Consider the following 12,828-nt stretch of genomic DNA (forward strand, 5'->3'; position numbering starts at 1 on the left):
ACGACGCTCATTCAACATGGCGTTGTTCGCTGCGGTGGCGTTTTACGGCTAACGAGACAGTAAACGGACATCTTTCACAACCATCGTATTTCTGTACGTTTTTCTGATCTGCATGAACAACTTGCAGGGCATGTGCAGCAATTTATCTCTGTCATGTCCCGGAATGTCCCTCTGTATTCGGTGTTTTTCGATTAATACCGAATGAGGAAAAATCTACCCGGCGTATGTTTTTCGGTGTTTTTCGGTTAAAACCGAAAACGCGGAACCCTACAGTAAGTTATCCAACGACTGGACCAATGCAAATCGTTTTCGGCAACGAAATGCGCAAGGTTTGAGAGGATAGGAACGGCATAGGTATTAGAACCTCCACAGAAAGGTGATTAACGGGATGCTATGAAGTTAAAACCCGACAGGAAACAAAAAAAATCACGAGACGACACTCTTTGTAGTGTGCCGCCGTACACAGGCGAGTAAAGCCTCTAACGCACGACTCGCTCCGTGACAAAGGGATCCGTTAACGTGATTGAACTCAGCGGCGCCTATTTATGCATTAGCGACGCCCGAAGACTTTTCGCCTATTCTATCGGAGCAGCAGGAAAAGAGCCCTTCTTGTAGTGAATAATCCGGAATTGAATTTTCACCCATCGCCTGCGGCTTCATCTGATGAGGCGGGAGTCCTCTTTTTCTTTTTCTTTTTCTTTTTTTTTTCTTTCTTGCTCTTCCTTTTAGTTCGAATTGCGCAGGAAGTATTGGCTTTTGTCATTCGTCTATTTCTTCCCACCTTCACGAGTAGCTACCCGTGTAATCGGAAATAATGTTTCTTTATACTAATTTTTACTTCTTTCCCACTCTCCGTCCGAAATTTAGGTAATGAAATAACTCTTTGGTGCTGCTGCTTTCTCTTTTCCGGCGCGAAGCCTATACGTTCCCGGATGATAGGATTAACGGCGCCCACACAGGTGATATTCACGCTTATCCCGCTCGTACTTTAGGATGACGCAGATGAGGAATTATGACGTATTTATTCCACTAACTGTTCAACGAGCCTTGATCTAGGTATTGTTGCTGCGAGGCCGTTGAAAAAGTGGAGGTAGATAAGCGTTTTGTATCGAATTCCAATCCTCGCAACGTTCGAGACAATCCTCTCGAATCAAGCGATCGAGTGCCGGCCAAGAAATGCCCTGTGCAGAGGAGCAGGGAAAGGTCTTTGCATCAGCACGCTTACTGCTCCTGTTGGAGCCTCATGTTTAGCGAATATAGCCTGAGAATGTACCACACAAGTGATGCCAGCTTGGGGATTCCCTGTAAAGGGCAGAGCTAGGGTACCATAGCTAGAGGTGTGCACTGGTGCGGTTCTATATATGCACCGGTTTGCCAGTGGAACGTTTTGAAATCCGCGAGGTTAAAATGTGAATACCACCGCGCCTCCACGGAGCAGGCAGATATTGACATCACTATAACCACAAATAAGTATTAGTGTCAGTGCCGGATTTAGGAGAGGGCAGCAACGGGACCCCCACCACAAAGGGGCCCCCACCAGTAAAGATCTTGTCCAAGGGAAATCTGTTTTGCAAGCCTGAAACGCATCCCTGAAACGGAAACTTGGTAAAAATCTGTCCTCCGTCCACGCATATCGACCCCGAATAACACATTGGATAGACATGAATAGAATATTTATTTCACTTGTCTACGAAATGTTCAAAATATGACAAAACCTGACTGCTGAAAAATCTCGGACTAGTGTGCCACACGGCCGTCGTCCTTTAGTTACAAAACGATGTCATCTATAGACATATAATACACGAAGACATAGAATAATACATAGAATATACGAGGGAGCCCCCACAGCACAGTGCCCCGGGGCCCCCGCCACTGTAAATCCGGCACTGATTAGTGTCTCTGGCGACGTCCACTAGGTGTAGCCACAACTGAGTGTACTTAGTGAATGCATGGCGTGTCGAAGCCCACGCCATGTCGACCTAGCACCTACGGGATTGTCATTATCCCGCAGGTCCTTCTCGCCTCTTCAAATCCCTCAACGGAGATTCGAATCCCAAACGCTTTCTTTTTCCGCGGAGCAGCTGTGCTACCGCGTGCTGTCTTTTCTTCCGGGACGCAACTGTACCACGAGTGGTGCACCAACATAGACATAGACAATATAGGGAGAAGTGAGAAGCGGACGAAGTGCTGAAGACGTCTGAAGCACGTCCGCTGCAGGGTTCGAACTCGCCACCTCCCAATCTTTAGCATGACCTTGGAGATACCACAGCATCAAAGACGCCGTGCCTTTTTCTATTTAGCACTGCGAAGCAACTACGTCAATAAGCCATGGACAGGCGTGGCCAGATGGAAGGACGCAAGCGTGAACGAGTGGGAGGCAGGGGGTTAGCATGCGTCTAGGGCCAACTTCGAGAGGAAATGTGCCGAATCGTCCAATGATATTGTGCACGATTGTTACATGTGTGACTTTACCCTCTTTGAGAGCCTCAGCTGCCACTGACCTACACCCGTGCCGCCTAAGCGAGCGTCACCAGATCAGTTCATCGACACTCGTATAGGAATAAAGACTGGCCGAGCGTACGAAAGAATAGTGTATTGGGAAGGGCCCCAGCTATTAACCCAGCGGGAGGCCCGACACAGGGGATATCGAGGGTGAACCCTCGATCACCCCTTGCCGCATGTCAGAGGGTTGTTGGGAACGTAAGAGCACGGTGGAAAGTAACTGTTCTGAGGCTGGAATACACAAACAGACGAACACAACACAAGCCTAAATGCCTTAGATGGCAGTCGTCATGTTCGTGTCTGCCCTTCTTCCCTACCTTTCTTGGGTTACCCAGTCCATGTACCAGCTCGGCTGCAATATAGCCCTTTGCCGATACTCGCCGTCAACAAACCTCGATCATTTTTTTAAAATTTCGTTTTAGTCCCAAGAAGCAACTGTGGCTATACGAACGGCGTGCAGATGTGGACAGATGGAGAGAGGACATCAGGAAGGGGGACAGGGGGAGGGGGGTTAATAGACAGGGCGACCGACTACAGGGAGAACTGTGTGTTGACATTCGTCTGTAAAGTCTGCCGAAAATCCCAGGGAAAACCTCAAGGGGAAAACAGCACTGACGGTGCAGGGATTCCAACCCGCGTCACCTCCCAGTCTCGGAGTGGACAGCGGTCACCCTAACCACTATGCCACGGGAGCTGGTATATTGCGATCAAGAGAAGAAGCTACTACTCAACCAACCAACGCAAGCAACTACGGTGAACGACGACAGCGCGACCACCTTTATTTCATAGTTCCGTAGCGGCATTTTGAAGCCATTGGAGAAATAATAACCAGATTTGGAATGGGGCCCGAAACAGTAAGCACGCCAGTACGCATGCCGAGAACCCACATAATGTTTTGCACAATGTGCAGTGACGACCCCGTACTCATTGGCGGTCCAAAACCGCTTGGGTACCCTATCTTAAAACTCTAATAACGAAGACGCGCCAATCTAACAGTTCATCAATAGACGATTTCAAGGAATATCATAGCTCCTTTTGCAAGCGTTCTTCAGTTGGGAAAGGGAGATTTACCTTTCACGTTTAGTTTTCGCTGATCGTGACACCTCGTGGATTTAGGGAGGAGAAATCGAAAGAATATAGGGATTTTTAGGAAAATGTAAAAGTTTCACAATTTAACGTTCCCGAAAAACTTGATAAGCCAATCTCCCGATTTCTTTGCACTGGCCGACATCACGTTGCTCATATCTGATTGACTGGCAGCGATACGAAGTCGGCATCGAAGGGCGCTTTCGATTTCCTAAAACTCCCTAATAATGAGGCTCATCACTTCCTTTCTGATAACAAAGTTCCCACAGTTTCCGCAGTCCCAAGCGGCGGTATGTTATCCGAGATAGATTTTCGGAAGTCGCCTACTATGACAGACCTTCTGAATGGAAGCATCAAGGAAGAGCAACTAAACCCTGTGCCAGTTGTTCCATAGATACTGGAGTTGACGAAGACGGATCTCCACGCATGACCTGTGCATTTTAACTTCTCTATGCAAGACGTGTGGTAAAGCTGTTCATTTGTCATTGTGTTTGCAACCCTCCCGGGAGGAAAGTCATCATCTTCCTTTCGCCGTCCAACCTTGGATCCCCCGTGTCTTCCTGTATTTTCCTTTTCTCTCTCAGCGCGAGCATTATGCAAATTACCACATATATGATGCCACACTTTCTTTCCCGTAATAGTCTCAAGCGGTCTCCGTTGCAGTTAATTACGTTATTCAGGATTACCTCGTAACGCGTGGAGCGACTTTTACGGGTCTTAATGACCACCCCACGCTGGCTTCATTTTCGAGCAATCTAGCCAGTTACATATAACTGGTTAAACGCTTGGGAGCATTAAATTTATTAACAACGAGCTTTCGTGCATCAGCGTATTCACTCACTTTCGGGAACTTGGCGTTCTTGTGCAGTTACACAAGCACGCGCACGCCTACAAAGGTAAGTGTAGAAGATAAGATAGGAATGGTGAGAACAGCGAACCAAATCAAATATAGCAGTTCTCTTACAACGTATACATAGGATCTGATTTTGTCGGGTCAAATGCCTGTACCGGATTCGGATGGAGTGGTGGCGCTGTTCTGAAACCTCTTATTCGAGGGAAAATCGGGTGCTAGTGATAAACTGGGGTGTTATCGGGTTTTTTTTTTTTTTTCCGTTCAACAAGCGGCCCGCAGTGAAAGCTGCATGTATTGGTCGAACATGCATTCCTCGACCAGTGTAACATGCACACTCAAGCAAGTGTAGGAATTTCTGCTCTACACTCTTAAAAATGAACTTCACCGCATAGCACGCTCCTAGCCAACCATTATCTCGAATGATATCGTTATCTGCCCTAATTTGTTGAAAACGGGGGGCGTACGCCATTTCTGTGACACATATGCAGTTCATAATTGTCACAGAAAAGGCGTACGCCTCCTGTTTTCAACAAATCAGGGCAGATAACGATATCATTCGAGATAATGGTTGGCTAGGAGCGTGCTATGCGGTGAAGTTCATTTTTAAGAGTGTACAACGATAAGTGGAATTCGCCAATAGTCACAAGCAGTACAAGTGTGCTTCGCAAAGCTCACAGTTGCACTCAAATAATACTGATATCAGCTATGCGCATAGATTGCACATGATATTTGATACAACGTGATATGTGTTTAGAATTCTGGGAGAAATCTGGTGTAACCCGAAAAGTTCGTACCTTACATATGCATAATCGCGTACGTTTATTTCCACACGGTACCTGATCACATGAGCTTCCCAAAGCTCTCAAGCTGGAACCGCATGAGGCGTATTTGAGCGCGGAAAGCGCGCCGTGTAGTACGCTCGAAGCAAAATTTCTGTCGGAGAACCGGTTTCTAGAGCGTACTCGAGCGCGTCAGGAGCCTCTTGATATTTCACGCGGCCGGCTGCGTGTCAATCACAGTTTTCGCTTCCGCACCCCATGGAAGCCGCTGCGTTTTGATTTTGACGCTGTATGCACCTGTTGTATGGTTGTAATGGCAGGCCTCTCGAAAACGCTTGTCATCCTTCAAATTAGCGAAAGGTTGAGGGAAGGCCCTTGCTCTTTGTAATATTGGAACTAAATAAATGCAGAAACGTCCTATTGAAGTCGGCCATGTGAGAAGAAAGCAGAACGACAATTAGTTGATGAGCGTTCTGTGACAGCGGCAGCTTGTCTGCACTTGGTTGAAGCAGTTCAATGTTTAGCCATCTTGCTTCCTAGTCGCTTCTTCTGAAACCGAAAGCCATTTTGTGTAGCAAATAAATGTTCGTTTGTTTACTGTGTGATTTACTATATTTTGCATCAGTGAATGCTGCACATGTTCTAGCAGCACTGCCTTTTTTTTTCTCTCTCTCTCTGGCCGAGCTCCCCATTTCCCAGAGTGCACTTGATCCATTCAGTTTGTCCCGCGTGTTTTCACCTATGCGTTTTACGCGCTGCCGGTTTTATGCACTGTCGCACCCGCTACCAAAACGAAGTGACGAAATACCGCTGCCAGCTACTCCACAAAAAAAGTAGCGCAATATTAGCGTCGCTACAAATTTGAAAAAGTAAAACGATACCGCTACCAAATAGAAGTAACGTAAATAATATGGCGCTATATATATAGACGTTTCCGCTACCGTACCCGTCTCTAGGCAACACCTTACCGTAGGCACTCCTTTGCCGAATTTGTCTGAAGACGATTCAGTGTTCATGTTCCCTCACATAGCAAGCATGCAGCATAAAGTATACCACTACTTACAGCCAAGATATATTATTTCACAGTGATCTTGATCCTGAGATGATATCATCTCAGGATCAAGATCACTGTGAAATATTATTATTATTAATTAATTATGTTTTAAATGCGCATATGCGCATTTAAAACATAAATTAACGCACATAGCGCCCCCCCCCCCCAACTATATGTGCATTTAATAATTTTTCCGTCAGAATGATTCGAACACAATTCTGTTTTTGTGCAATAACAATATTTTGTTCGAGATACCCGCCAAACCCAACCTCAACCTTTTCTGTCTCCTTACAGTCAACGGGCTGAATAGTTTTCCCTGTGGTCAAGTGCTACAACTGTCACCATAACTGACCACTCATCGAGTCATCAGTAAGTAGCTACCTGGTGGTAAAAAAGATTAAATGAATGGCATAATGTTTGCTCATGCTTTAGCCAGGCCCATCGCCTCCACGAAAAGTAGGCAGCCTTCTGAGTGCTGTTAGCATACTGCACCAAAACTTAGGTCTCACAGAAATTAGAAGTTGTTGCCTGCCTCCAGTCAGACGACGGCTTCTCTTACAAAGCCTTTGACTATACGAAAACTAAGTTTAATACGCTTTATCCAAGGGTATGAGTTCCCCAGGAAGGATCTACTCGTGTGAGATTAAATCCGTAATGAAGCATTTGTAGAAAAAAGAATATCATGTGCATTTTCCCTAAACATGTCAAGTTAATTCTATCTTGCATGTCGGCGGTACGTTTGAAGTGCAATGACTATGGCAATATCTCATTGCGTTTCCGATATATTTACGCCTTCCTGTTCCCAAACGGCACGATGCTCTGTACTGATCTTCCGTTTGTAATGTAAAAGTTTGAAATGTGCTATCAACGCGCTCGCAGTAGTTTTGCAACCGACTGTATGACGGAATCGTATAGTTTTATTCAGAGTTCGAGGTAACTCGTTACAAGTAACTCGTTACTGTAACTAAGTTCCTTTTTCTTGCAACTTAGAAGTTAACTCGGTACTTTTGCGACGTTGTAACTTTAAGAGGAACTCGTTTCTTTTTCAGGTAACTGTGCCAAAGTAACTTAAGCTAAGTTCCAAGTTACTTTTAATTCGCTTTTCACTCACGTCCACATATTTCGTTGCTTTCTCTCCGGTTCTTTCATGGCAGTTTATGCCATAAAACGTGATATTCAATCAATGACAGTATTCCATTCAGCGAGTAAAAACCGCTGCCATTGAAATGAAGCTGAACCATTGTGCGCCCACAGGGAGTAAGATGCAAAGCGTTCGAACTGTTGGACATAAACGAAAACGATCTAAGCATGCTGCACTCCTCCGCAGGCAACTTAAGGTCTCAAAACTCAACTGCTCACGCGCGCTGCACCTGTGTAGTGCTATTTTGTGTCCGAAGTAAGTTGGAAGTAACTCGTTCTTTTTTTTTTAAAGTAACTCCGCAACTGCGAGTTACATTTCAGGCTGAAGAACTTCGTTGTTAACTTCGTTACATTTTTCACACGATAACTTAACTCGTAGCGAGTTCTTTTTGGCGGGGAATTTGCCGACCTATGGTTTTGATGATGATTGATTGATTATTTTTTTAAAAATGATTGATTTTATTTCCTGGTTCCAACAGTGGTTTTATTCCCTGAAATGCGCCCCATGCGGTTCTAGCTTTACTCTTGTCACAAATTGTTACTCCTTCTCGGAATGTAACGCTGTATCAAGCGCAGAACAACATTCGCGTAACAAATGGACGGTCACTTTCAACACGTGTGTATTATCCGCCGAAGAACGATGTGAAAAAAATTCTCGTCCGATAGAAATACGGAATGGCTAGAAATGTTCGGCCAACTCACGGGTCGCTTTCACTACGCATGTGCGGAACCCGTTTGTATACTGTTGCGAATTTCGAATGCGGAAGAACTATTGGTCATTCGAGGCTCGCATTCATAATCACTTGTCCGAGAGACGCGAAAAATGTGTCCTGGAGCACAATATTTACCCTGACCTTTCGAAACGACGGCTTCAAGAATGGTGGATGGGTTTGAGCGGAACTGTTGTACCATGTAAACACACGAAGCTGTATTTTTTACGAAGAACACTTGAAGATGCTAATTCCAATACGAAATTAATTGCGTATAAGGCTTTAGTACGCTCGGTGTAACAATATGGTTCTGTGGTTTGGTTTCTAGCATCAACGACAAAACTTAAAGACTGAGAGCAAATTCAGCGCAAAGCTATATTAAGACATTTTCGAGCTATGATTCACAACTGTTGCAATCAGCAGAAGATTCCCACACTATCTCATCGAGTGCAAGTGCAGCAACAACCACAATAAATGGACAAGTGACGACGACATAGGATGTCTCCTTGTGGAAGCCACAGGACCCTACCCCACTTCACGGATGTTAATATGAGAGGATGAATTAATGATGAGCGCGACGGCGAAGACAGGTCGAAGGTCTGTTTAGAGCCCTTCGAGGAGGCCAGTGGCTGAATGGTTTATGGTCATGGAGCTCAAGCTGGTGTCGAAACATCCTGCGTTCACACGTGCATCGAATACACGACTAAAAACTCTCTGGCTAATTTTGAATAGTCAAACATGCACCCATGCTTCAGAGGATACGTTTACTGACCCAACTGGTGTAATCCGTTTCAAGCAAAACTCGGCTGATAGTTCCTCCTTTCCTGATAAGTTCCTCAGCGGCGAAACATCCCACTACATTATCATTACTTATTTGTTGTTGTTTTGCTAAATTGTGTTTACTCTTACAGGGAAATGTTCTCACTGGGTCCTCCCCATCTTGTATATTTATGTATGTGCAATTTTTTATAATGAATAACAAGCAACATTAGACATTAGGCGCTTTCCAATTATACTTAGGATTTGGAGTGAATCTATACGAGAAAGGCGACATTATTGCGCAAAACAGGGAACAGGACATGCCATTGACATCTCTAAACCTGTACCGCCGCACAGCGGACGTCAGCGATACAGTGACGACGAAGGCAAAGTGCAAGCTTTTCTGTATGGCGCACAAACGTTTTGCATGGAAAGCGGGGGGGGGGGGTATATCTATTCTCACAGAGGGGGAAAAACTAGGATAGCTCAGCCAAACGGCGTGTCTGCTTACTATTCCGCAAGCAAATAAAAATAAAAGAGCAAAAATACTGCGAGAAGAGGAATAAATTAAATGCGATAGGCTTTACAGGGCCATCACGTGACCACGTGGTCATAGTGCCACGAATCATCTTCGAGAAACTTCCAGGGCGGGCACGAAACGGTACATCTCATCCCGGCGCATGCTGAAGAAGAAGAAGAAAGAAGCTTCCAGACACATCGCCTGCTGCACGTGCTGTTTCTAGACTTTTCGGCGTGACGCATAAATGCTTGTGCGCTCCAGGCTGGAGCGTTCTTTCTTCGGACTCAGTTGTGTTCAGAGAGCTATCATTCTTGTGCTTTTGCTACCAAGTAGTTTAATAAACCGTTTGCTGTTTATTCGACGACTCGCCGACCCATTTCGCTTCGTGACATTTCTGGTGGAGGTGCGGGCCAATCCCTGCTCAACGGCCTGGAAGAACAGAAACGACTGAGTCGAAGACAGCCTACATTCGGAAGTCTACATTCGGAATTCAGGCCATTGGGACCCCCAACCCGCAAGAAGATGAATACGACAGCCACCATCGGCAGTGCGGCACGGCAACAGCTGGGCGCATTCGCGACCCGCCCAACCTGCACCACTCAGCTACCAGCCACGCGCACAAGGAACTCGCAAGACGGACGTACGGCGGACGTCATACTTGAGGCCGCTCTGCTACCACTGTGAAGAATCCACCCGGGTCCACCGCCGTTTCCCGTACCGACGACTGGGTCTACCCGGATTTTCGCCTGACGCCTCCCGCCTTCAGCGCGTAGTCATCCCGCCGCAACTGAAGGCTCTCTACGGCAGCAGCATGCTTCTGCTGACTCACGACGCGACCAATCTCCGAGCTCGACGAACAGGAATACAGACCGCCGCGACGCTCAAAACCTTACAAGTGACCTGCAAATACTCATCGACGACCACGAGACAACTGCATTAATCGATAACGGCGCCGACGACAATGTTAAAGGCGACGACGTTGGCTACGAGGCTTCGCAGGGTGCAAACGAAATGCGATGAGCCGACACAGGTTCTGGCATCGGGACGATGCCCCGTCTACGGAGGGGGCAATGCCACGAATCATCTTCGAGAAACTTCCAGGGCGGACACGAAACGGTACATCTCATCCCGGCGCATGCTGAAGAAGAAGGAAGCTTCCATACAGACACCATACATACATAACCACCCGCCATACAGACACATCGCCTGCTGCACGACGTGCTGTTTCTAGACTTTTCGGCGCGACGCATAAATGCTTGTGCGCTCCAGGCTGGAGCGTTCTTTCTTTGGACTCAGTTGTGTTCAGAGAGCTATCACTGTTGTGCTTTTGCTACCAAGTAGTTTAATAAACCGTTTGCTGTTTATTCGACGACTCGCCGGCCCATTTCGCTTCGTGACAATAGGGTGTCACTCGATGTTTGGCCCACAAAGTCACGGACGGCTGTGGACGGTGGCTGACTGACCTTATGGAACTATCGCAATAAAAATCCGTTCAAATGTCTTCCACATGCAGTTGTATTGCGGACGAAGCATGCACGTAATCTCTTCGTGCCATATGTATCCAGCCGTTGGCGTCGCACTAAAAAGCAAGCGGACTTGGAATTGATGTCCCTTCGAAAAAGGAACGGAGAAATGCACGCAACTAAATCGCCCACCGCTCAAAACGGAGCCAAAATTGTGCACCTCGTTAGTATCCTCGTAGCGACGACACCAATCTTCGAAGACCCAAAACACACGAATGACTACAAAAGACAACCTTACTGAAAAACACAACATAAATTTACCTTCGTTGTAACTTCCCACGTGAAGCGCACACACATTATTCCGATAAGTGATGAAGTCCGTAAAAGAAAGACACTTCAAGCTCACACACACTTTCTGCCCAACACTTTCACAACTGCAACAGACACCTATACTCGCAACCTGCTTGAGCGGGAAAAACTTCACCACCAAGATGTTTAGCGCAGTCACGAACTGTGATTTGGCCGTCAGCGCTTATCACCAGCGAGGCGTTCCTACTGATAGACCGGTTTCATTCGGTGCAACTCATACTTCTCAGCGCGTCCGGAATGTTATCAACTACGGCAGAAGATAAGTATGCCGTTGCACGTGGTTACCTCTTAACATTTCCTCCAATACCCATTAGTGTGTTTTGTATACCTTGGATACGGTTATCGTGCCTATCGGAACCAATAGCAGTTGTGCGTGACTCAGAATCTTATCCACTGATTGGTTCCGGTTGACACGGTTCGACGCAAGCCAAGTTATCAACGGTCTGCTAAAACTCTCTATTACTTCGTACAGCTAGACAGTATGTGAAGTGGAACATTGCTTCTCATGCAGCTCGCTGTGTTTCTGCAAGCTTTTGTCGCTGTATCGTCCATTATTACGTGTACAATCCTAAAAAGTACAATATTTTGTACTAAATATGAAGTGGACTAAATCACGACGCCGTGGTTTCGCGACCAATCGTGTCGTGTTCATTTTTCACTTCGTATTGCTCCGAACCCGCTTGCACTGAACTTGCAGGGATTTACGCGGCAACACGCCCGTTATTACAAGTTTATATAATGAAAGACGCATTCATCATAATATAAAAATATGGCCCGCTAAACTTGAACGCCATATAATTTGTTGGGATCTTATCGATCAGTAAGGTTTTCGATATTTAGATACGTAGTCGTGTTTAGACAGTCGTACAATCTAGGCTTTCACATCCAATGAAGAATTCAATTCGTAACAACGAGATTGGGAGTGTTCACTGATGGTAATTCCTACGGGGCTCATCTCAAGTTGCATCGCGATGATGAGTTTTGAAATGTTCATTGACGACGACAACTATGGCGTTGCTTAACCGGAACAGCCTCATTTATGGAGTGAAAAGCGGGCATTGCACCAAACATCACGGGGACTTTACTGGGAGGTCACCCGGGTTCGAATCCGTTCGAATCATAAAGGTAGGCCTATTTCGTCGTGTAAGATACCGGTACAATCTTCATGGAGCAAATGTATGATAAAACTTCTTGCAACACCTATTGTGACATTAAACCTGAATTAATTATAAAAAGGTCAAAAAGTGAAATGTATATATTACGTAGCAAGTAACTTGAAGGTAACTCGTTATTTTTCCGTAAGTTATATAGGAACTTCAGGTTAATTTTCATTACCTGTAACTTCGTTAGTAACTTTTTGAATACATTAGTAACATTTACACATTCGTTAGTTACGTTTTGAACAGAACAACTTAACTTGTAACGAGTTCCTTTTATCGAGGAACTTCCTCAAATCTGCATTTCATTATCTCTCAATCTAAGCTAATAGGTTACTTTGCGACTAAGGAGGGATAGATAAGATAGTCAAGAAAACGCGTTGAAATATCTAGTAAAATACGAAATTGTAATTGAATTCCGGACTTTCTCAGTATC

This window comes from Ornithodoros turicata, chromosome 3, assembly GCF_037126465.1.
Source record: "Ornithodoros turicata isolate Travis chromosome 3, ASM3712646v1, whole genome shotgun sequence".
Classification (NCBI taxonomy): Eukaryota; Metazoa; Arthropoda; class Arachnida; order Ixodida; family Argasidae; genus Ornithodoros; species Ornithodoros turicata.